Below are 27,386 nucleotides of genomic sequence, written 5' to 3' on the forward strand. Positions count from 1 at the left end.
CACATGATCCTAGTTGCCTCCATCTTTCTTCTGAATAGGTTCACAAGTAGTTTTCTAAGCCATATGGCCTCGGATGAAGCTGTTCTTGCAGCCATATATTGTGCCTCAGCTGAGCTCAGAGCCACGGATTTTTGTTTGCTACTACACCAGGAGGTCATTCCTGATCCAATGTTGAAACAGTACCCAAAGGTACTTTTCCGATCCACTGAACTTCCTGCCCAATCTGGATCAATAAACCCACTCAATCTGATATCCTTACCCCTGGTGTACAAGAGTCCATAATTGACTGTTCCCTGTAAATACCTGAGAACATGTTTGGCTGCTACCCAGTGCGCCCTCTTCGACTCCACCATGAACTGACTGAGGGTGTTGACAACGTAGCAAATGTCTGGCCTGGTATCGACCAGATACATCAGGTATTAGAGTAGCCACAGGTCTACCGTCCTCCATCCTGAATCTCTTCAGGATTTCTGTAGCATATCTCCCTTGCCCAATGAAGATCTCCCCCTTTTGCTGCCAAACTTCCAACCCTAGGAAATAATGCATTCGTCCCAAATCCTTCATGTCGAATTCCATGGCTAGATTCTTCTTGCAGTCCCCTAAGAGCGTGGATGATCCTGTTAGGAAGAGATCACCCACATATAATACTAAGATTAGAGGCTCATTCTCTACAACTAGATAGTAGATATTTGGATCCGCTTCACTCTTGACAAATCCCATTTTCTACAAGTAGCCATTGATTCGCCCATACCATGCTCTAGGTGCCTGTTTCAGCCCATACAAGGCTTTCTTCAATATGCATACTTGAGACTTCTTCTCGTGTGTCTCAAAGCCCTCTGGTCAATGTATACCTATTCTTCTATCACACCATTTAGAAATGTCATTTTGACATCCATCTGATGAATCTCCCATCCCATCTATGCTGCAAGAGATATCACGGTCCTAATAGATGTATACCTGGCTACCGGGGCGAATGTCTCTTCGTAGTCAATTCCTTCCTTCTGAGCATACCCCTTAGCCATAAACCTACCTTTGTATTTCTCAACACTGCCATCTGTAGCATATTTGATCTTGTAGATCCATCTCGAACCTACCACTGATCTGTCTTGAGGCCTTGGCACTACTTCCCAAACATCATTTACATTATGGAGTTGTACTCCTCTACCATCACATCCAGCCAAACCTGATGTTGAACTGCCTCCTAAAATTTGGCGGTCTCCCCATCCTGAGCTACTAATGCCTGATATCTATCTAGTTGTTTTCGCTCCCTTTTATTGTTCTTTGGTGTGCTGATGAAGTCCTCTGCATCTTGCAAAATCTGACGAAGTTCCCTGCTCGTTCTTCCTCTGCCTATAGGTGCTTCTGTTAGCTCCTCCTCATCCTATGATTCGTTCTGACCCCAAGGAAGAATTATTTTCTTTCCTTGGTTGAAGAGGTTTGACCAACGATTCCTCTTTTGACTGCTCCTCGGAAGGCATTTCTCAAGATTTTCTGAAGGCATTGTCCTCCTTGAATTTCACATCTCATTGAACTACTACCTTCCTGCTCCCTGGAAGATACATTTTGTATGCCCTAGCATTCTCGCTATATCCCACTAGATATATTTTCTCTGCAGTTTGATCCAGCTTCTTCCTCTTTTCTTTGAGTATGCGGCAATATGCTAAGCTCCCAAATATCCTGAAATGACTGACTTCAGGTGGCTTCCCTGTGAAGACTTTCTCTGGAGTAATCTTGCCCAATGTCCAATGAGGAGTTCTATTTTGAACATAGACTGTTGTGTTGCATGCTTCTGCCCACAGGAATTTTGGCATATCCTGATCATACATCATGGCCCTAGCTGCTTCTATAATAGTCTTGTTCTTTCTTTTTGCTACTCCATTCTGCTCCAGATTGTTAGGAGCTATCCACTCTCTTCTGATGCCCTCCTTAGCACAAAAATCAATGATCTTTATCGACATACTCTCCACCATTATCTGAGCGCAAAACTTTTATTTTTTTCCCAGTCAGATTCTCCACTAGAGCCTTGAACTATTTGACTCGACAGAAAACCTTGTCCTTGGTTTTCAGAAAATAAATCCAAGTTTTCCTTGAGTGGTCATCAATGAAGGTAAGGAATTACTCCGCACCACTAAGAGATTTTCTAGACATGGGTCCGCAGATATCGGAGTGTATCAATCCTAGTACACTCTTGGCCCTGTTTTTACTTTTAGGAAATGATGCTTTGGCATACTTTCCTAGAGTACATCCTCTGCATACATCATCTCATTCCGTACTAAGATATAGAACTCCTGTTACAGTGCTCCTGAGAATTCTCAGAGCCCCATGGTGCAAATGTCCCATTCTTCTGTTCCATAGTTCGTTCAAATCCTTGTCTCCATGACTACCTATTAGTTCCATTGGTGATTCTAGTTGTAGTTTGTACAACCTATTACTTTTGATCCCGATTTTCACTTTCTTTTTCCATCTCGTGTGTTTGACGTATACTTTCTCCTTGATGAAGAAAACACCATAGCCTTTGCTTTGAAGTTGCGACACAGAAAGAAAGTTCATCCCCAATCCTGGTACATGCAAAACATTGGTAGCACGGAACTGCTCTCCTGTTTCTGTTTGAAAAACTATGGTACCCCTCCCTATTGGAGTACATTTTGCCTTGTTCCCCATGGTGATCTAAAAGTTCAATCTTCTCCTCCCGATAATATGAGAAACATTCTCAAATTCCCGTCATATGCCAAGAGGCCCCCACTATCTATATACCATACCTCTGATGATGCAGAGCTAGTCACACAAGCCACTTCTTCTTCCCACCTGGAAGCTAATATAGAGAAATCGAAATCACTTTCTCTTGTGCAATTATCTGAAAATATGTGTGAGTCTCCTGATGTAGATGCCTTTGAATCATGGTCTCAACCCATAATTGATTTTCCCTTCCTGTCTCTGATTACTTCCTCCAATACCATGTGAAAATTCTATCACTGCAACAACTGATTTATTTTACCTACTTATTTCCCAATAAGTTATTTATGAAAATCCTTCAGTAAACGTTAAAATAAATTCCACTATAGATATCACATCATAATAGAGAAACAAACACATACACAAGAATTAACACATCGACACAAATATTTTGGACAATCAGTCCCTGAAAAAACCCAATGTGGGAAAACCGGTACAACAAGGGAGCATTTTATTATTCAGCGATTCTTCAGTACCACTGGGTGCCAAACTGGCTTACCCTATAGAGAGAAAAATTCTTCAGCACTTCTCCCATTCTTAGCATCAGGCTGGCTAACCTCTGTGTAGCTCCCAGACCCTCTGCGTCAACCCCTGCCTCTCTACGTCACCCACGCAGGCCCTTAAGTGACTGCGCAGTCCGTTGCCTCTGTGTCTGCCTCTCCAACCTCTGCGATGTTCCCCTAGTGCTGTTCCTGACTCTCTATTCTGTACTTTCTGCCTCCTGCTGCTCTCCAGATCACTAGTTCAAATTTCTCAGCCAAACCCGCTCCAGAAATCGAATTGACTGGTCTCCCTCAGTGTGTCCTCCAACTGACCCTCAAGCCTCCTCTTATACTTTTTTTCGTTGGTCTATCAACGATGGAGATTAAATGTCTAATAAATAGCTAAGATTAGATTTGGCTTGATCCATGACTTTTGGAACCTTCTAACCCAGTTTTATATTAATACCCATTAATATTTTATTTTTCCTAAGTTTAGACTTAGGAACTCCATTAAAAATATTAATTATTTTAATATCTCCCAAACCGGTTAGAATCTGCCCAAACCATTTCTGGGTCTTGGATATCTCATGTGCTTTAGCTTCTCCACCAATTTTCATGGCTATAACACATCTGATGCTAACCCAAATCAACAGTTTGGGTTGTTGGTAACGATTTACAGGACAGGGGATGGATGCCATCAAAGGCATGCCCGAAAGCCCCCATTAATCTGCCCCCATCATCATCTCGTTTAATCAGTTGGGATACTCCTCTCTGGCCAGCATTGTGAGGGGCTCTCAGATGCACTTGTCTCCCCCTATTAGGCCACATGCCTGGGAAATTGACATCCCCGAATATATGGTTGTTGAATGCGAAGTTCATCACAGCAACCTTTGCTGGGCCGGAAACATGTTATCCTCCCATTTGGATTATTTGGTTTGGAGCAGTCATTTAATGTATGGAAGAATTTCATCCACAGAAGTATATGAACACATCATCTCATGTTCTCCAATTCTTCCATTTTCCAAGCTCACTACACAATTGTGGTCCTGGGATGTTCCTCTCAAGATTATATGTTTCACTTGGCTTATCTTGCACAATCGGATTTTGACCTAGGACACACTCATGAAGAGAGGATTTGTGGGTCCTGGTAGATGCCCTCACTGCAAATCTGCATTGGAAGACTGTATTCACCTCTTCATTCACTGCCCTTTCGCACAGGACATCTGGAAGAAAGTATCCTCTCACTTGGGGACCCAGGTCATTGGTGATAGCTCCTCCATAGCGGATTGGATTTTCTCTTGGGGCTTCCAATCAAAAGAGCATCGAGTTGTTCCCCTATACGTCTTTTGGGGCATTTGGCGCTCTCGCAATGAGTACATATTTGAAGAGACTCCTCCCAATCCGAATTTGACTGCACTTCACATCACCACTCACTTTCAAGAGATTGGCCTCTGGTGTCCCAAAGAATCTACTAGGTCCATTGCTCATGCTAACTTGTCCAATATTTTCCCAATTTATTTTTTTGATGGAGCTTCCGCTAGTGGGAGATGCGGATGTGGTGTCTCCCTTCATATCAATTCAGTTTTGTCCTATCAATTCAGGTGGTTTGCCAGCTTGGGAGACAACAACAGAACATAAATGCTTGCCTTATGGGGAGCCTTGCAGGTGGCTCAATGGCTAAATGTTGATTTCATTCTAGTTGTTGGAGAATCCATTTCTATGATCAGATGGATTCAGGATCGCAACGCCTTACAGATCCCCTCACTTTTCAACTGGATGTTGCGGATTTCGAGCCTAAAGCACCTCTTCTCGGAGATCTCCTTCCAACATGTCTTTCGGGAGAAAAATTCTGAAGCTGATGCACTTTCCAAGCATGCTCTGTCCCTTCTTCCTGGGCAGATTCATTATGAACTGCTTTCTGAGGGGATCTCCCTTTACCTGGGTTCTTTTGATTTTTGTTAATCTCTTTGCAGGTCCTAGACGCGTCACTAGGTTCTTTGTCTCGGTAATTTTCCTTTTTTGATCTTCTGCAATATGTCTCATTAATTAGACTCAGCTCTTTCAGATCCATGTATATGCTTTGTTTCCATATGCGACTACAAGGTGGCATTTCTTGGCAATTCTATGCCAGACTCTGCTCTGCATTTAGGATATTCTCATCAAGGATATATACTCTGTAATGTGAACAAGATCTTCGACAATGTATAACATTTCCTTTTAATGAAAATGTTACAATTTTTTTCTCCTGAAAAAAGGCTCATGTTTCAAAGGCAAAAGGTTTATCCAATAAGTGGTCGGCAATCCACAAAGGGAAAGAAAATGTGTTCCCCATATGAGGAAAAAATGATGCCAAAATCTCACCGATGCATCTGGGTATTGACAATTTTTGTAGGTTGTGCATTTCGATATGGGATGCATTGCCCATTACTCTCAGCTAGAGCGATCACACCAAAAGATGAGCCTTGTACGTATAATAGCACTAATGATTGATGATGAAGAGCGTTCTCCTAAAATATTAAGTGATGGTCCACGCATTAGATACAATAATTAAATCTCCCCATACACACTGATAGAGAAGCGTTTGGAGATTACACATTTTGGTAATACTGTGGCACAAAAAATTGACCACACAGGTGTCTCAATTAATTATTTATTAATGTCATTCTTTCAATCAATTGATTGTATTTCTAGTATCATTCTTTGTTATCAATATGCCTAACCAATGTTATTTTCTTGCAATTAGGGAGAGGGATGAGAATTTTGGTCTATACGAAGAAGTCAAGACTACTTAGACATTGTGTCAATCTCAATGGAAAATTGCACGGAAAAGCAAGAATGTTGACCTAGAAAAGGAAGCTAGGGTTTTTACAAAAGATACACAATTAGGGTTTAAATGAAATCAGACTTGGAACCATTCAGACTGTATGCAAACGATGCATGACAACAAGAATTTCAACCATCCATGCAGGTAAAAGGGAACAAAATGTTGGAGGGATTAGGGTTTCTCATGGAGCTTGCATAACTAAGGTTTCCTTCAGCAAGCAAGATGGTCCCTTCCAAGTTCCAAGAACCTTTCAATAAACTCAAAGGCACATTACCAGGAGATGGATGAGTGCATGTAAGGCATACTGGCAAGAAAATAGGCTTGTCCCAGGATCGATCATCTGCATCATTGCAGCATGTGGGCAACATGCGTTCTAGGGTTTACAAGGACCCTCTACATCCTCCTCCTCACTCTCCTTTGTCGTAATGTAAATATCGCCCACCATAATGTTGGCAACTATGTTAGGCCTGATTTGAGCATGTAACAATCTTTAGTCCTGAGAATGAAATAAGTAAACTCAAGAGTCATGAAGGTAGCTAAAAGTTCATGAGGGGAGATCAAGGGTCACGGTAGGTGAACAGTCACCTCCTCCCCATAAATGTGCCCTCGTGCCTCATTGTTAGGGGACTTTAGCACTTGAGTTGATGCTAGGATTATATAATTGATTTATGTTTGAGAGCTAGAGGCACTCATCCCTTGGTAGCTAGTAGATGGAGCTATAGTGAGGCTAGGGTTTTGCATTGGGAAATGATATGAGCAACCCATGTTCCATTCTTGGGTTTGGACCAACTGCTAGTTATTTACTTGAAGTTACAACAACATTAATAAGATGTTCTCTCTATTCGACACTGATTCCCATGCTTGCTCATGGTGGTTGTATTGGCTCTTTGATACTTCACTATATTTGTATGTGTGTTGTCATATACGCAATATGTTATGGACTAATTCATAGTGGTTGCATGTATGTTTTTCTTTTGAATCTGTGTTTACTTGTTCCTTGCCATGGCGGTGATGTATTGTGAACTGTTTTCGATTAACTTCTGGCATGTTCTTATTCTTATATGTCTGATTGGGTTTTGGCTCACCAATCCCTCTGATGTTCTACCCCTTCTTACTGTTGCTAAGACTTGTTTGTATCTTTTTTTGTAGTTCGTCAATCTTGTGTCGATTTTGTTTCACTGTCTGGGCATTTCACCCTAGCCCTACTCCGACACCTTATAATTTGACGGCCAATTGCAGAAGCATTTATGGTGGCAGCTAGGAACACATACTGGATGGGGCTCCTATCCCAAACGGTGTGAGGTATAATTGTGATCTCACACCGGGGAGACCCCCTAGTTGTTGGCGATACATTTCAGTCTATCAACAAATTGGCGCTAGAAAGAGGGCGAGATGGCAAGCTGGGCCCTTGGAGCCTATAGTTTAGTCTCATGTCTATGAATTGTCCCGTCTTGAATCTTGCTCCCAAGTGTTTATCTAATTTTTCCATTTTTCAATGTTCAACCCCCGATGAGAATCTCTATCACTTGTCTTAGTTAAATTTTGATGGTGAGGATGGAACATCCATAACCGAACACGTTTTTTATTTCCTTGCGTTTTGCGAATATTACGGGATCGACAATGAAGAGTTTTCTTGTGTGCTCTTCTCCCTCACCCTTGAGGGTCGCGTCAAGTGATGGTGCCACAGTTTTCCAGCAACTTCCATCCATTCATTCGAGCAACTCATCAATGAGCTCCGATGAGCTTTTCATAGGTATGATTTTCAAGATGTGTTAATAAGGATAAATGAGCTCAGAGTGAAACCTGAAGAATCTTTAGAGGATTTTTCTTTTAGATTTGTCCACCTTTGTTTTGAATTTCTTGAAAGAGATGTTGACTGGGTGTATTTGAGTGAAAATTTTCAATGGTTGGTTTTTGTTTCTCTACAACACCTTCAATCTGAAACAAGTCTTGACTCTTGTGAGTATCATGATAATCTACAAGTTACAAGTTGTCCATATTTTACCCCTAATCTTGTTTTACCTGTCTCTCTGAATCTGGAACAACCTCAAGCCTCCGAGGAGGAAATTACTACTTGTGGGATTTCTCATCCTCCTCCTGATTTGTTACATAATAATATTTTGGCCGTAAATGGTTCAGATGATGAAAAGTGCTTTCTGGGAAATGAATCAAATTTTCTTGACTCTGAAGCTCTCGTACATCTTTTTGATTTTGAATAACATTTGTTCATGCTGATGGACCCAAAATCGATTCCATTGAACACATGTCTCACTCTATTCCTGGATTTCATTCACCTGTCAATAATGGCTTGGGTCTTATCTCACATAAATTTGATTGTCCTATCAAATCCAAGGACCATGACATGCATGCAAATCCATTTCTCCCTCTAGATGACACTAATGTGCAAGATGTGAGTCTTGGTTCGATTGGTGCCCCTCCATCTGACCCTTTGCATCCATTTTACCTTGATTTATTTCATGGGCCTACTACACTGGCGGTTTCCACAAACCATTCAAAACTTTATCCCATTGGTGTTGGTTGCAGTGATGAACATGAAGGTGATGTTTCACAATTGCATTATGAGAATGATGAATCTTCTGTTCTTTATCTCTTCTGTCCACCATCTTTAACAAGTGGAGAATAAAGCCTTACATCTTGGCCAATTCAAGATGGTTCTCTCATTAATTCCTCTTCACTCTCAATCCAAGAAGAGCCTTATGTGCCAGATACCCAACCTGATCAAACTGGTGGCTTCAACGATTGTCATTATACCGAAAACATATTCGCTCACACCTCTAGTGATTATCATTCGTACCCATCTATTGATCCTATGAAGCCATCAGAATTTGATGATTCACCTTTTGAATGTTTGGGGAATCATTAAGGAGTTGAGGAACTTCAACTTCCGCTGATGGTCATGTCAGGTTCTCACGTTCCTGATGAGACCCCTAAACCAAGTCAAATTAGGGTTTCTAAAATTATGTTTTCTACACATCACTCTCCTCTCGACATTATCTTATCGAATGCATGCTCATCTTGAAAATCCTCTAATTTAGGTGAGTTTTCTCTGAACACATAGTTCCATCCCCTATCAGCTGATATGCATCAACCTCTATGCCCTAATTTGTTTGTTGAAGGGAGTGAACCAGCCATTGTCTCAAATCTTTTCGGTTGTTGCCAAGCCAATACAAATTGTGAACAAGGACAAGTAAGCGATGTCTTACAATCCACTATATATGGGGGTACCAATCGCCTAACCTCTCCTCTGCTTGAGACTCTTCTGGTTGGTTCAATTCATTCTTGGGAATCTAAAGAATCTGATCTGTTGAAATGCCAATCTATCAATATTCAGACATCTAATCCAAGCAACAATATTTTCACTAATAGTTGTCGTGTCACAACTAACAATAACCATATGCATTCACCCGCCAATCTTGCGAAACTACCAATATTCGATGACTTTTCTTTTCAGGGTTCAGATATTTGTTAGGAAGGTGAGGCACTTCAGCTTTTGCTGATGGTTATGTCATGTCCTTAAGCCCTAGACAAAATCCATGGAGAAACTCAAAGTAGGGTTTCCAAAATTAGGGTTTTTGCGCTTGAATCCTCTAGTATCCCAGTCACACCTGGCAAAAATCCCTCTTTTCAAAGTCATCAAGTTGATCATTCTCGATGTCATGACAAGGTTGTTGATTGGATTGAAGGATCTTATCTGGTGGATTCCTTTGCTAGTAGGAACATCTTGTCTTACTTACACTGGATTCCTTTGCTAGCATGAACATCTTGTCTTACTTACATTGGATTTAGGGTTAAGCATGAATGGATGTATGTCATGGCTAGGTGACTGTAAATTTCACGTTTGTGATTCTATTTACCAAAATTGGGTTGCAGTTTTGCTTGAATGGTATTTTTCTGGCATATTTTCTTGTAAGTAGACATGGCTTTCTTGCTGTTGTTTGTGAAAATTTTTGAATCTAACACATCAAAAACCCCTACTGCAATTACTAGTTTACAATCTCCTACTTGTTATTTACATTAAAAATTTATTTAATTGCATAAACATCAATGTAAACACTATTGTAGCCCCCACAAATATACAGATCATGCACTGAAATAAACTGAGACAATAACACAAGGGACACCATTATATTTGGACAATCGTCCCCAGAAAAAACCCAATTCGGGAAAATCAGTGCAACATATAGAGGGTTTGTATTATTAAGAAAAATTCCTGCATACAACTAGGGTGCTAGAAATGGCTCAACCAATAGAGAATATCCTCAGCAGTAGTACCTCTATCTAGACAGATATTCTGGCAAATCAACAACCGGATCATCAAACCCCATAGTGACTCTGATTGTTCCCTATGCTGGACAGTGAAAGCTACTCCAAGCACTGCTCAGGAACTACGTCACTCCTCCAGCCCTATCTCGGCTCAGAATCTGCTGATCTGCTCCCAGTTTTCCCCACAGAATCTCCCCAACACTTCCTCTGAAGCCCTATACAACTTCTATGTCTACCTCTATGGCTTCTGCGTCAACCTCCTCTATGTCCCTCTGCTTCCTTTGCATCAACTCCTACAGCCTCTGTGTCAACCCTTCTAAGGCTTGTGTTGTCTCTCACAGCACTTTACTACCTCTCTGCTATGTATTCTTTAGCCTCGGATGGAAATCCCTTGTTGATCTGCCCCTCACTGCAATTGATCACTTGCTCAATTTCCTCAACAAACCTTGCCCCAAAAAATCGAACTGACTGATTTCTCTTGGTGTGTCTCCAACTCACCCTCAAGCCTCCTCTTATACTTTTCCTATTGATGATTCAACGGCCGATATTAAGTTCCTAATCAACGGTTAAGATTAGAACTGGCTTGATCCTTGTCACTTAGAACTTTCTCAACCATATTATATTAATACACATTAATATTTTTATTTTCTTAAGTTTAGACTTAGGAACCCATTAAAAATATTAATTATTTTAATATTTGTTCATCCAGGTGGAATTTCTCCAAATAATTTCTGGGTCTTGGAGATCTCATGTGCCTTAACTTCTCCACCAAATTTTAAGGCTAGAGCACATCCTATGCTAACCAAAATCAATACTCCCTCTTAGCGAGGAATGTGCTCTAGCAATACTTCCCCATAGGAGCGTTACACTGATCCTTTGCATCGGTCCTCTGTGCTAATGCTTGGCTTGCTGCCCCACATCCACTGCACTGTTGCTTCTTGTACTGCTTCCCATGATACTGCCACTGCCACTGCTACATCTATATTGTAGCTCTCTCTCAACATGCTACATCATGCTGCCCATAGCACTACCACTGCTAATCACTGCACTGCAACTCAGTTATCGAGAAGTAAGTAACTAACTTCACCCAAACACTGACATCCCAGTTAGTCTGGAAGCCTCATGATGTTGAAGCCACCTCTACTGCTATCATGTGCTCCCTCTACTACCACTGTGTTGTTGCAACCTCTTTTGTGCCTCTTGCACTGCTGCAACCTCTACTGCATTGCTACAGGCTTCTGCACTCTAACACTGCCTTGTCACTCCATCACACCTTGCTCCACCCGACACTTGTCATCATGCTACTATCTTTAAGGGCTCCCGTATCCAGATGTGATCCAAGAGTTTGGGTACCTCAAGGATCCTGCCCCTTTTCTGTGTCCTCTTGACTATAGCTCTATGTCTCCCCACCTCTTCTCTAGAGGCGCATGAGCATTCATGGTACAATCACCACTAGTTTCGACATCCTTCTCCACCTTTGCTGGAGCAGCCTTTGAATCAGAAGCCTCTCCCTTGCCTTTCTTCCTGGGGCACTAAGAGGCATAATGTCCCAGTTCCCCACAGTTGAAGCACTTGACCTTGGAGATGTCTTTCTTCCTCCTCTTCTGTACCCCCTATTGTCTTGCTAATGCGAACGCTGCATCCTCCTCCTCCTCCTTCTTGATTTGAACTCCCTTACCGCTACTCCCCGCCTTGGTCAATCTCTTGAGCTCTTCCTGTTGAAGAACTACCCACGTCTCCTCCCAAATGGGGAGAGTTTCTTTGCCCAAAATGCTTTGGACAAATGTCTCCCACTCCTTGGAGACTGCATTCAGGGCAGTCCTGACCATGAACTCTGGATCCGGTCTAGACCCCACAGAAGTGTTGATCTAAGGTTGTCATTGATGTCAACCCAAGCAGCACCAGGGGCTACCCTGATCTTGCAAGGGAATTTTGACTTGAAAACTTACTCTATTTTGAGTCAAGGATCTTCTAGATAGATTCTACTCGTCGAGATGTTTTCGTTGATATATGGCACGCCAAGTAATTCTTCACATTTTGAGAGATATTCATGTTTGAAGTTAGTAACCCCAGTTAGTGGGCTAAAACCCTATGGGGTTGTGGCATGGCACTCATAATTGTTTTTGGTCATTGAATAGTCAATAATTAATAATTTTTTAAGCTCCTAAAATCCCTCCAACATTCTCTATAGAAGCCCCTCTCAACTCTATAAAAAGAAATCTCATATATCCTCCAAATGAAGTGATTGTGGAATTTTCACTATAACTTCATTTCTGCGAAGTATTAGATTCTGAAATTAAAACCCATTTGATTTGCAATCTTGATGAATGTCGTGACCAAATTTCAGATCTTGGTTCGCTATATTTTTGGAGATATGATCTGTGGAAGTTAGGGTTTTTGCAGGCTGCCGAATTTCATCTCAAAGAAGTGATCTTGGGAAAAACGTCATAACTCTCTCTCAAAGAAGAGGATTGGAATTCTGTAAAAAGTGGCAGACAATGCACAGACTTTAGTTTTCTGTGTATCAATTTCAGAGCCGAAGGAGGAAACAGTGACACGTGGTATGTCGTACAAGTTCGCTCTACTGAACTAGTCCATAATTAGGTCATTGTGAGAGATTGGGCATAACTTTGTCTTGAAGAGTCCAAATCGGGTCAGACCTATGGCATTGGAAAGAAGACTCAGAGGGCTTCTACAGGACTGAAGATCACATGTTGGGGATCTGAAATCGCAGAGATACATCAAATTAAATATCGTACTCCTAGAAGGCAAGAAAAACTAGATCAAGTGTTGTCAAGGGGTACAAAGGACCAAACTTTCTAGGGCAGCAAAGAGAAAGGTGCAGCAAAATGATGCAGCAGAGGTAAGCTACAGGTAAATATCTTCTGTATATGCATGTTCATCTCTTAATTGCATTAGTTTCTTTGTATTCTAATTTGTTGTTTTTGTTTAGCACTGACATATGTTCTACAGGATGAGGTAAGTTTTGATATTATCGTGTCATGGGTATTACTTTGAAGAATTTTTGCAGGTATTATATATTCATCAAGAGAAGACTCAATGCATAATCTAATGTTTTGAAGAGTGAGAAAGGGTAGCATGACAAGAGTAGAAATAAAGGTGCAAAACAACAACAAGAAGTTCACCACATGAAGTCTTCAAGTGGGAAGCACTGCATACAATCATTGTAAAAGTATCATTTTACAGAGTCATTGAAAAAACATCATTGTAAAAGTTGTACAAGTGTCTATCTGCCAAGAGTTGAAGAGGTAGTGTTAGGAGGTCTAGAATCATCATTAGGTGGTTGTGTCATAGTTGAGGTTATGGTCTAGTGTGTCTTTTTCTTCTACATCATTCTATATCATTGTAAAGTTGACCATTTTCCCTGGTACGGGAATCCATTCTTCTTTTATTCTTCTATAGGGTGCTAGGGTGGTGCTACGCTGATGCATGAAGTCACCAATAGGTTCAAGCCTGTGAAAAATTCAGGGTGGTAGGGTGGTGCTAGGGTGAGTTGTAGCTCATTGGGTGTTGGGGCATCCATTCAATTGACTACTGAAGAATCTTGGGTGTTGGAGCGTCCATCCAGTGGGAGCTGGAGAAGAATGCTTTTCTAGATTCTAGGAAGTTGGAGTTTTCTTTTCAATTGGAGTTGAAGATTAAAGAATTATTAGAAAAACGTTTGGTGGTATTTGACACGGAGGGGTTTCCCACCTAAATTTTTTGTGCCTCCTGTGTTTTCTTATTCATTGTTGTTACTACATAAACATTAATGATAATTGAAGATTAACTAATTCTCTGAAAAGATTTAAAAGTGTTAATTGCTAAGGAATACTGATTCACCCCCCCTCTTAGTGTTTTCCAACGTGAAGTAAGCTTGTCGTGAATTCTATGTAACCTAAGAAGGTATGGATCTATCTCCTCTCCTTTCTGCATTTGATATGACCTTAGATGATTGTTGAATAACATCTTCCACTGCACGAAAGAGCCCTGGTATAAGGTGGTCAACGTCTGCCACATCTCCCTTGTGGTGTTCTTCTCAGCAATATGTGGTATTACATGACCCTTGACCCTGTCTAGGATCATGCATTTCGCCTTTTCCTGGGCCTCCTCATACTTCTCATTTGCATACAATCAACTTGGGATAGCTACTGTTCTTAAGGCATAGTCCTTGATGCGATGTTTATCTAGGATTGTCAGGATCCCAAACTTCCAAATGACAAAATTGGAAGCCCTGTTAAATCTGTCTTGATCCCTCAATCCATTCATTGCCTTCTCTGCTCCTCTTCTCTAGACTCCCTCTAAGTCCTGATTTCCCTCTCGGAAATCCTCCAACCAACTGTCGAATCACTCCTCTCTAATCCTCCTTTGCCGTTGCAACCCGGATCTAGATTTCTTGGCTAGAAATCTGTCAAGGTAGTGCTTCCCTCTACCTTTGTTCAGTCTCCTTAGACACTGTTCTACACCGACAGAAACAACGTCCCACAAGCTCCTAAAATCAAAATATGCTCATCCCTCTTAGCCTCGACAACTGAAGAATCTGAGCTCTTCTAGCTCTGCGTGATCATAGTGAGAGTTGGATCAACTCCTCCTAGCCCCTGCGTCAATCCTTCTTGGCTCAAAAATATGACTTGGCACTGCGTAAGCCTGATCTGCCTCCTTCTGCCTCTACGCTAGCCTGTACAGCTGACGTAGCTACTGCGTGGGCTCCTCCAAGCTATTGCATCACCTTCACCTGGCTCAAAATAGTGACGCAGGCACTGCATGAGCCTTTGTGTCACCTTCTCTGCACTGTGTCACTCCCCTTTTACATCTCTGGCTCTGGAACAACATTGTCACTCAGGGCAACTACTTCTTTGCTGAAAATTCTCAGATTTCTCGGCTTGTGTCTTCAGTCCCTATGATCTGCAATCCCTCTGATACCATGTGAAAATTTCTGACTCTAACACATTAGAAACCCCTACTACAATTATTGGTTTACAATCTCCTACTTGTTCTTTACATTAACAAGTTATTTAATTGCATAAACATCGAAGTAAATACTATTGTAGCCTTGAAAAATATACAGGTCATGCACTGAAATAAACTAAGACAATAACACAAAGGACACCGCTATTTTTGGACAATTGTCCCTGGAAAAACCCAATTCGGGAAAACCGGTGCAACATATAGAGGGTTTGTATTATTAAGCAGATTTCGTGAATACAACTAGGGTGCCAAAAATGGCTCACCCAACAGAGAATATCCTCGGCAATAGTACCTCTATCTGCAGATAGATATTCCGACAAATCAACAACCAGATGATCAAATCCCACAAAGACTCTGACTGTTCCCTATGCTGGACAGTGAAAGCTACTCCAAGCTCTGCTCAGGCACTGCGTCACTCCTCCAGGAGCTACATCACCCTATCTCGGCTCAGAATCTGTTGATATACTCCCAGTCTGCCCCACAGAATCTCCCCAGCGCTACCTCTGAAGCCCTCTATGACTTCTGCATCTGCTTCTACGACGACTGCATCAGCCTCTACGGCCCTCTGCGTCCTCTGCATCAGCCCTTCTAGGGCCTGCGCTATCTCTCCTAGCACTTGATTGCCTCTCTGCTATGATTTCTTCAGCCTCGGATGCAAATACTTTGTTGAACTGCCCCTCACTGCAACTGATCACTTGCTCGATTTCCTCAACAAACCTCGCCCCAGAAAATCGAACTGACTGATCTCTCTTGGTGTGTCTCCAACTGACCCTCAAGCCTCCTCTTATACTTTTCCTATTGATGATTCAAGGACCGAATTAAGTCCCTAATCAATGGCTACGATTAGAATTGGCTTGATCCTAGTCACTTAGAACTTTCTCACCCATATTATATTAATACACATTAATATTTTTATTTTCCTAAGTTTAGACTTAGGAACCCATTAAAAATATTAATTATTTTAATATCTCTTCATCGGAGTGGAATTTATCCAAACGAATTTTGGGTCTTGGATATCTCACGTGCCTTAGCCTCTCCACCAAATTTCAAGGCTAGAGCACATCTCATGCTACCAACAATCAACATTGTGCATGTTTCACAAGTGAGCATTTTGGCTTTTACACAATTCTTTTTGCAGATTCTAATCGTTGTCATCTTTGTTTTTGCAAGTCGGGAACTATTGTAGTGGTTGCATTGGAAGTTTGATTTCACATAACCTGACCTCCTCTCTGATTAAATTAGGGTTTTAGGGTTTAGACTAGTTAGGTTTTAGGTTTTGCTTATTATTTTGCTAATAAGGGTTTGTTTATCAAAGTTTGCTTATTAGGGTTTCTCTGTCAAAGTTTGCTTACTATCGTTTGCTTCTATATGCTTTGTTGTGTCAGCTTTATCATAGGAACTTAGTTGTTGTATAACATTTGGAATTTAAGCATGCATTCATCTTTTGCATTGAAATCTTTGCACATGCATTGCACTGGTCTTTTATCTATAATTGGTTGATTTCTTCTACACATTTGCATAACACAACATTGAATTGCATCATAAGCCCTACCTATTGCATTACATCATGCATTTATCTTCTTGCTTGGCATACACTCGCCTTGACCTAGCCTGGCATTTCCCTCTATGTTGCATGCCACTGCATGAGCCTTCTCGAACCTGACGCCTTCGAACCTTTGGCATTGTGACTAGCTTTCTCACACTTGTTTTCACATGCTCAAACCCTAAAGGAAGATTTCTTGGCCTCCTCACGCATGTTGAAACTTGAAACGCTAGAAGAGCTTCCCTAGTTACCTTTCCCCTAGCATTAAAACCATAGGCCTAATGATTGTGTGTAGTTGTGATGGTTACTCCAATAGCCAGCTTCTCTTAGGACCAGTCATCAAAGTTGCATCCTGGATATCTCTCCTACGAGTCTCACTTACTAACAAGAAAAATAAGAACAAATTGCTTGTGGGGAACCCTAATCAGTTTGAATGACCTATACCCATAACCTGAATCTTGTGCTTAGCATGGTCTTGAATGTTTCAATGACTTGTTTTCATTGTTCACTTGTTAATTGGAGATGAGATGTGGAAGCTTAGCATGAGGGAAAATCTAAATTAGGATACCTCTTAATTTCTGTCAAACAAGAAACAACCTCTCTTGCTTGTAAAATAAGTCGGGATCCCTCATCCGCCCTGGCACAATGAACGCCTAATAAAGGAAATTAAATAAAGGGCAAAGGATCAAGAAAGGCTTCCTGTGCAGAGAGGTAATACAACGACTCCAATGGGGTACTAACCAGGCTCGCTAGTAGCGGAGCAACATCTGTGATTTCTTGAAGTGACTCTGCCGTGGTACTGTCGAGGCTTGTTGGAAGGGGAGCAACACCATAAACTTATTTTAAAATTCTGGATACAATAAGTCTTCTGCCTCATTCTTTTCATCGTCATCAACCACTGGCATGTGTGACCTCTAGGTGGATGTTCACTGACTAGCAGGACATAGGCAAGACACAAAGGGAAGGCATATCTGTAAAGGTCAAGGTAACGCAAGAGGTTTCCATAGTGACTGTTCAATATTCCCTTGCATCACCATCCAGACTCAGATTAATACAGGGATGTTTGCAGAGATACTGGATTCTACCAGTGGTTCGCCAATTGTTGTAGCCACTACAATAGCACCCCAAATTTTGGGTATATTCAAAATCTCGGGTCCCCCTCCACTCACCTCAAGCCATTAGGGTTTTGGTCAAGTTCTCAATTGGTTACCCTCCTCGCGACTCTTCCTATCAAACCCTTTTGACGTCCCCACTCACGTGATGCATACCGCATTGATGAATTAGGGTTTTTTAGGGCAGTTTCTCTAATAAGGTGTTAGAGTCCTCACGTGCCCTCAAGCCCCATCTTTCCCTATTGACATTGCATAGGGAAAGATATCATGAGATTGACGAACATGGTTTCCCCTAAATTGCGTTAAGGTTTGGGTAGGTGTGATTTTCTCACACTTGTTAAACCCTAAATGATCATATAATACCCATCCTCGAAGATGCTTTTCACCAAGCACATGTAAGTGTCAGTGCCAAGTCATTCAGGTCTTCAAAATTATGACCCCACCAAATGTTTTGAATATGATGATTCCAAAGGTCTTAGCAACATTCACATTGTTTACATATTCTATTAAGAATACACATTTGCATTATTGGACATCTAAGGTTTAAATATTTGAGTGACAAAATCGTTACCTTATTTAGTGTAAGTGGCTTAATTGTGTTCTTTTTAATATGCAGAGTTTTTGGAGCAATGATATCATATATAACCCTATACATATGAATGAGACATGTGACGTTACAACAACGCACATGCTTTGGAAAAGAAGGTTTCCAAAGGAGGCAAAGAATGAAGCCCATCTGGTTGGCATATATGGCATACAATTATGGAACGCTAATGCGATGACAAGGTCCATGGAAGGCATGCCATATCATTACACCTAAAGTACCAGCGAATTCAAACTTCGCACCTACGTGACAACAAATTAAGCATCGAAAGTTCGTGATTGCAATGTGGCACTTGAAGGTTACAGAAGTTGGTGTCATTACAATTTCCTGTATCGGTCTGGAATTATTATAATACGTGACCAACTCCAGAAGTTAAAGTCCCCACACATTGCAAAGACACTTTTCGCCGTAGTTCTTTCAGCTACAAAGAAGCTCCTTGATAATTGCATCATCATGATAGAAATATCAATGCAAATTTCAGTTTGGATTTTTATCCCAACACATGCTTCGCAAGCCAAATTGTCCTTGTTGCGACCTGCTCATTCGCTCGACCTGGTGTTGCCTTCAATCATCCACGAGATAGGTTCCAGGTCATAATAAAAGATGAAATGCGATGTCAAGAAACACATTAAATACATTAAAGGGTCTTTTAGGAGTGGGGGGGGGGGCGTGTTGTTGTCAAAACACGCATAAAGGCACCATAGCAGAGGCCCAATATGCCCATATACACAAAAGTTCTGCACATAATTCCCAAGTACCAACAGCGCACACAAAAGGCAGTGATGAGGGTGTAGTCCAACCAGTAAGGGATCATGTTAACGCTGTCATCACGCAACAGGCATTGAGTTTGAATGCGCTACATCAAGATGGCATAAAGGCTCACATTTCAAAGGCAAAAGGTTTATCCAATAAGTGCCCGAAAATCCACAAAGGGAAAGAAAATTTGTTCGCCATATGAGGAAAGCACGATGCCAAAACATCATTGATGCATCTCTGTATCGACATATTTTGTAGGTTGTGCATTTCGATATGGGATGCGCTGCCCATTGCTCTCAGCTAGAGCGGTTACACCAAAAGATGAGCCCTATACGCATAATCACACTAATGATCGACGACGAAGAGCATTCTCTTGAAATATTAAGTGATGGTCCATGCATTCAATACAATGATGAAATCTCCCCATGCACGCTTGCAAAGAAGCGTTTGGAGATTACACGTTCTGGTTATAAACAAAGGTTTAAAGTTTGTTGAGCCAAAGGGTTTACTGAAACTGGTTTATTTCAGAAGACATGCAATAGTCAACCTTGCGTTCATCAAGCTAGCCATGCCAATGAATTGATTATAGGCATGGGACATATGAGTCGAGAAGTCGCAGGGTAGAAGTGGAGGGATGTAGCTCCGTAGTGCGACCTGCATGGAGCGCGACTATGTGACCTCCTTATGAGTCGCAAGGTCACATCTCGGAGCCTCAAGGAAGTGGCTGGAGAAAGCGACTCCTCTAAGTGGAGACCATGTGATTTTTACCAGTCGCAGTCCCTCTCTTTGATCCTCATAAGCCACAACCTCTCTCAATGGTCGCATAGTCACATTACTTTCCTCAGATGTGCATCTAGGGAGTGCGACCCATTTAAGACGCGACTGTGCGACTTCCAGCAAGTTGCACTTCCATCGGTGTCACGCCTCTAAGCCGGCGGTAGTCTTCCAACCGCTCTTAGCGAGGTGCGGCACCACCGAACACTTTCTTTTCAACAATACTTATGTTCATGGACTACGCCTAATTCACTTCCTCTTACTTAGTTTGTGTTTCTCAACCAAGTATTATTACATTTAGCCTTTATACCAATGAACACCCATACACATTCATTATCAACAACAATTATAACAAGAACACAATTGCACAGTATAAAGGGAGGGGCAACTCCCTGAACAATGAGTCTGCCCAAAATATATGTATTAATCAATCTTTCAACAATACAAGCTTTTACAAGTATCCTTGGCAAAATCCAAGTCTATACTTAGCCAATTTACAATCATGGAAAAACTACCTTCACACACCTTTGTGCACACCTTGCATGGTGGGTGGGTACTCACCCGAGCTACTAAGACACCCCCATCAAGTCTCAACACAAACCGGTACTTCAATCAACCCACGGCACACCTTGCCCAAACCTTCGACTTTCACCAAGTGCGAGTTACAACCGTGCACAAGTCCAACTCAGGCGCATGAGCTATGCGCTTATACAAGTCCCTTATGCGCACTTCTCAAACCTGCACCTCTATGCGAAGTCCTTGTTCGAATGAGTGATCGAATGATGATGTTTGAACGCTCCAAACATGCCATAATATATATGCATTGTAATGGGGTGGTGGCTCACCCAGCCGACCACCAAAACATGGTTTACACACCCCTTCCCAAGCGTTCAACATGTCGGCCTACCCTCCATCGTAAGTCGGCCTCCAACCCCATCGTCCCACGCTCCAAGTGGTCGTATAAACTCCCATCGCAATCCTTGTATCATCGCAATGTTGTATCGTTAAGTCACAAGTAGCTTGGCCTTTCGTCGCACCTCCGTGTGCCTTGACTTGCCGATCCACCCGCGCGCCCGCACTGTGTGCGCCAACTCGCCGGTTCGCTTGCACCCGCGCCTGCGTGTGCGCCAACTTGTCGGTCACCCGCGCACGCGCCCGACATGCGCCCCGACTCGCCTCTCGCCCGCATCGTGCCCGACGTGCACCCTGACTCGACTTTCGCCCGCGCGCCCGTCACATGACCGCGCCCGCGCCCAGTTCGCCCGACGCCCAACCGCATGTGCGCTCGAGGACCTTACAACCGGGGTCGCACAACCGCATCATTTATGCCTAGAGGGAACGACCAAAAGATGCGACTAACATCGTGACATGGGAAAATTTGTGGATCACTGAATTAGTTGATCCCTTTCACAAAGCCAGTCTATAGTCTCGACCTTCTAAATCTGCAAATTTTCTGCAGTCTATGACCCAACTTTCAAATGTATCTACCATCAAGTCACAGTTCTTTTCTAGGTCGCATGATCGCAGTCTTCTTTCTTGTCGCACCCTCTTTCTACCAGTCCCTAGCTCGCGTGTCTGCCTTGCAACTTCGCAGGATTAGAAGTTGTTTTAGTTAATGCCGCGATTAACATGGAGTTCCCATTGGGACTATGTGAACTCACTGAGATTCAACTGAAATAATATGTGTGATAACATTGGCAAGAATAACGGAAAGCTGCATCTCTCCTGAAGAATAACGACTCTCTGCTGCAATCATGGGAGGGGTTTCATGTTCATATAGCATTAAGATGTTCGACGCCTTTGTGGGGATTTAGGTGACAATCTTTGCCTAAATTAATGCTCGCTTCATCTCTTTGTTTATACACACTCATTCCCCACCTAATGTTTATGCAATGGCGAGTTTCAGTGATACTACATAGTTGCGTAGCCACCTTGAGTGTAATGGGGGTTGTGAGTCAGAAACCAAGGGACTAATGATTCCAATGTCAAAGTATAGTTGGAACAATTATCCTTAGTTTATCCTCCGGTTCCTTTAGATGACCCAACTATTTGAGACTTGAAGATGAAGGTATTGAAATTGTTCGACACAAATTGTGCATGTTCGGTCTTTATGGAGCCACCAAGGCAAACCTCTGTCTCCTGTCTCAAGTTTTGGGAATGGGAGGTGATTAAAGAAGTGGATGATTCTTATACCTACTTGGGAAACTTAGATGGTAGTGATCAAACCCTTGAAGCTCTTATCGACAACGATTAATTATCGGAATCGGCTAAGGAAGTTCGAAGGCATAGCAAATGACATCGTCCACTTTTACAGTAATATGCCCCTTGGCTCTGCAAAGCAGTGGAGCTACATTCAACTCTCATTCCATAGTAGGCCCATGGACAAAACATTGATTGAAGAAGTGCGAGGAGACCCTATAAAAGCCACCCTTCAAAGCCACATGCATTGATAATACTGTGGCAAAACAATTGACCACACAGGGGTCTAAATTAATTATTTATTAATGTCATTCTTTCAATTAGTTGATTGTATTTTTAGTATCATTCTTTGTTATAAATATGTCTAACCAATGTTATTTTCTTGCGCGTAGGGAGAGGGATGAAAATGCTGGTCTATGCGAAGAAGTCAAGATTGCTTAGACATTGTGTCAATCTCAATGGCAGATCACAGGGAAAAGCAAGAATGTTGACCTAGAAAAGGAAGCTAGGTTTTCTACAAAAGCTAATCAGGGTTTCAACGAAATCAGAATTGGAACCATTCAGACTCCTAAAGCCTGGTGGCATAAGATGACTGGATGCAAGCGAGGCACGACGATAAGAATTTCAACCATCCATGCAGGTAGAAGGAAGGGAACAAAATGTTGGAGGGATTAGGGTTTCTCATGGAGCTTGCATAACTAAGGTTTCCTTCAGAAAGCAAGATGGTCCCTTCCAAGTTCCAAGAACCTTTCAATACCTTTCAATAAACGCAAAGGCACATTACCAGGAGATAGATGAGTGTAAGTAAACGCAAAGGCACATTACCAGGAGATAGATGAGTGCAAGTAAGGTATAGTGGCAAGAAAATAGGTCTATCCTAGGATAGCGCCTACATCATTGCAGCATGGGGCAACATGTGTTCTAGGGTTTACAAGGACCCTCTACATCCTCCTCCTCACTCTCCTTCGCCGTAATGTAAATATCGCCCACCATAATGTTGGCATCTATGTTAGGCCTCATTTGAGCATGTAACAATCTTTAGGCCTGAGAATGAAGTAAGTAAACTCAAGAGTCATGAGGGTAGCTGAAAGGTCATGAGGGGAGGTCAAGGGTCATGGTAGGTGAACAATCACCTCCTCTCCATAAATGTGCCCTCGTGCCTCATTGTTAGGGGACTTTAACACTTGAGTTGAGGCTAGGATTAAGCAATTGATTTATGCTTGAGAGCTAGAGGCACTCAGCCCTTGGCAACTAGTAGATGGAGTTGTAGTGAGGCTAGGGTTTTGTATTGGGCAATGATATGGGCAACCCATGTTCCATTGTTGGGTTTGACCAACTGCTAGTTATTTACTTGAAGTTGCAGCAACATTACTAAGATGTTCTCTCTATTCGACATTGATTCCCATGCCTGCTCATGGTGGTTGTATTGGCTCTCTGATACTTCACTATATTTGTATGTGTGTTGTCATATACGCAATATGTTATGGATTGATTCATAGTGGTTGCATGTATGTTTTTCTTTCGAATCTGTGTTTACTTGTTCCTTGCCATGTTGGTGATCTATTGTGAACTAGTTTGCAATTAACTTTTGGCATGTTCTTATTCATATATGTCTGATTGGGTTTTGGCTCACCAATCCCTCTCATGGTCTACCCCTTCTTATTGTTGTTGAGACTTGTTTGTATCTTTGTTTGTAGTTTGTCAATCTTGGGCCGATTTTGTTTCATTGTCTGGGCATTTCACCCTAGCCCTACTCCAACACCTTATCATTTGACAACCAAGAACAAAAGCATTTATGGTGGCAGTCGGGCCCACATACTAGATGGGGCTTCTATATCAAATGATGTGAGGTCTAATTGGGATCTCACATTGGGGAGACTCCCTAGTTGTTGGTGGTACATTTTTGCCCATCAACACTTCAGCGCATCAACACGGTGGTAAGATTGCCTGTGTTTGAAGGGTTTCACATGAAGAAAGAATGTATGGCTGACATTATTATTATTATTATTATCTAATTTTAAGATGACGGCCAAGCCAGACTCCATATTGGTGTATGAGACCCTTTTGTTTGTGGGACAAAAGACTCACCTTCACCCAGTTATTTGACTGCTAAGTCTACCAAGCCATACATACCCTACCCCCTTTGGTTTTGAACCTGTGACCTCTTAGGAGGATACACATGCTCTTAACCATTACCCAGTGCCAATGTGGTAGCAGCTCAATACATTTTCAATCTATTGCGTTCTCCATGCACGTGTTGGCTTTTGGTGAACTGTAATCTGCACTATAGAGGGCCACTGTGCCTTGAGTGGCTCCCAGTGCAAATATATTGTCCTCCTTGGCTTGGATTACTAAGGAGACCACCACAGTCCTAAGGATGTGGTTCAACCATTAGGTGAAGAGGTTTGGTCTCACAGGTCTTGTGATCCAATCTTGGGCAGGACAATGTATGCCTGTAAGCAGCTCCAGGGATAATTTCTCCAGCTAAAAAAAAATCGTCCACGTCAATTTCCTCCAAAGTACCTTCATCTGCCTGGTATTTAACTCCACATGCCTCAAATAGCATTGTTAGTAACTCTGTCAAAGTAGCTTTTGTATCTGATTCATATCTTTATTACCCAATTTTTGCAGCCTGTGGTATAAGCTTTCCTTGATTCTTAATGACATCAATTAAACAAGAATCTCGGTCGGAATCATGTCCTCTTGAGAAGGCCTGGGCCCCCCTCCTTTTATCTTCAGTCTCTTTGACCTTTCCGACTATAGCCTTGACATTACGATTTCCAGCCTCTTTCCCTTACCGGATGTGATCCAGGTGGATATTGGTGGCCACCTGCCAAGTCCACCTGGACCCCCACCATTGTCTTTCTCAGCATTTTCAGTTTCCTTAATTGTCGCACCACTTACTATTTTTAGCAGTTTTTCGGGTCCTGAACTTCCGGAGCCGTTTTGAGGCCCTAAACGACGTTTTTTGGGGAATCCAGGGGTAACATGGGTCCATGGAATGGACCGATGGACCGATGTTGCCCGTTCCAACAATGATAGTGCTCGGATAGATCTTTCTAATGAGCTATTGTACGCGTCAAACGGAGATCATGTGCCAAAGTTACGACCCCGAGAAGTTGATGTACCAACTTACCCCCAAACGGGGCCCATAGTTTGGCGTTTCATCTCCTAGGGTTAGGTTTTGGAATGTTAAGGGTTTTCCATTGTTTCTCAACAATAAATAGGCCTTCGAGCCTCATTGTAACACAGTTCAGAGGCATGTAGCCATCACATCTCTTCTCAGAGATAAGCTACCATCGCCCTAGCTGGTTTATTTCCATTTCTGATTGTAAGCATATTTCAGTATTTTCCATTAATGAAATGAAGTATTATTTCCGCTACATCTTTGTGTATATGGTTATCTCTGTAATTTGTTGCGTTCCTGTTTAAATCCGGATCAGTGGTATCAGAGCGGTCTGCTCTTTCTCTGTTTTTCTTTGCATGTCCCCAACAAGGTCGGGATATAAGGAGTTAGGGCTTGAACTGGTTGAACCTTTGCAAGACCAGCCTCGCAAATCCCGACGGCCTCCCATGGCGGACGAGAAGAAAGACGAGGGGGCAGGAGATCCCATCAAAATCTTGCTCGAAAAATCCCTCGAGCGACAACGGAACGCGATGATGGACAGCTTTGCTCAGATCCTTCAGCGGCTACCCAGAAGCAACGCATCGGCTTCCAGCAGCTACTCTGGAAACGCCACACCCTTTAAGGTACAAGTTAATTTTGAAATCCCCATATTCGAGGGTCAGATAGATGCAGATGCCGTAGATAAATGGTTAAATCTGCTAGAGGGTTATTTTTCTGTTCATGAATTTTCGAGTCGGGAAAAGATTGTTTTTGCTCTCCTCAAAGCAGCCCCCCACGTCAAGGACTGGTGGGAAACCTACTGCGAGAAGAAGGATGAAAGTACTGGCTCACTATTTTCAGCCGCACCCACCTGGGATTCGTTCCGGGATGCCATCAAGGAGCAGTACTACCCTGTCGGGAGCTATGAGGATGAATACATAAAGTGGACCACGCTGCGGCAGGGAAGGGACCAAGACGTGTCAGAGTTCACCAATCTTTTCCATACCCTTCGCACAAAGTTGGGTATCAAGGATTCGGAGCAACATTTGATACTCAAATACCGTGGCTGCCTGCACAAGTACATCCAGGAAGAAATACAATTCCTAAACATCCCCTCGCTCGGCGCAGCATACCGGTATGCCGTCAAGGTCGAGCAGAAGTTTAAACAAAAGAAGCGAGACTTTGGATCTGTGAATCCAAAGCAGGGGAAAGGTGCCCCTAAACCACAAAACAAAGGACAAAGCCAAGGCGGGACAGCCCAAGACAACCAGCCGAAGCTGCAAGCAAAGAATAGCGCCGCAAAGCCGAGAAAGGACACTGGGAAATGGTGCGAGTTCCATAAGAGCTCCACTCACAACACAAGTGAGTGTCGGGCCAAGCAGTCACTGGTGGCTGAGCTAAAGGTTTCAGAATCAGATGCATGTTCCGACTCTGAGTCAGAACCCGATAAGGGGTATGCAAAAGGGAAGCAGATCATTGATGCGGACCCCAGCGCCACTGTTGCTATCGCAAAGATCCAGAAAAATGAACCCGAAGATCCAGAGGAGGAGGAGCGTCTCTTCCACTCCCAGATGTGGGTAAAGGGCTCCCCGATACAGTTCATTGTTGATAGCGGGAGTCAAAAGAACCTCATTTCGGCAGAGGTCGTGAAGCGGTTGGGCTTACCGACCATAGCACATCCGCAACCATACACCATTGGGTGGCTTCACCAAGGACGAGATCTTCGCGTGAGCCAGCAGTGTCGCCTTCCATACAACATCAAGCCCTTCACGGATGAGGTATTGTGTGACATTGCTCCCCTTGAAGTTTGTGATGTATTACTAGGACAACCATACTTGTGGAAGCAACATGCTGTGTATGAATCAAGGCCCCGTGCTGTTATTATTACATTGGGAAATAAGTTGTTCAGGATACCAGAGGTAGCACCACCTGCCGCCCTCTCTTTGATTACTGCAAAACAATGCAGTAAGATCATTTCCAAAACCAGGAAATTTGTTTTCC

The sequence above is a fragment of the Pinus tabuliformis genome, chromosome 3_2 (genome assembly GCF_031772625.1).
Source record: "Pinus tabuliformis cultivar Carrire ecotype Pingquan chromosome 3_2, CPIR1, whole genome shotgun sequence".
Lineage (NCBI taxonomy): Eukaryota > Viridiplantae > Streptophyta > Pinopsida > Pinales > Pinaceae > Pinus > Pinus tabuliformis.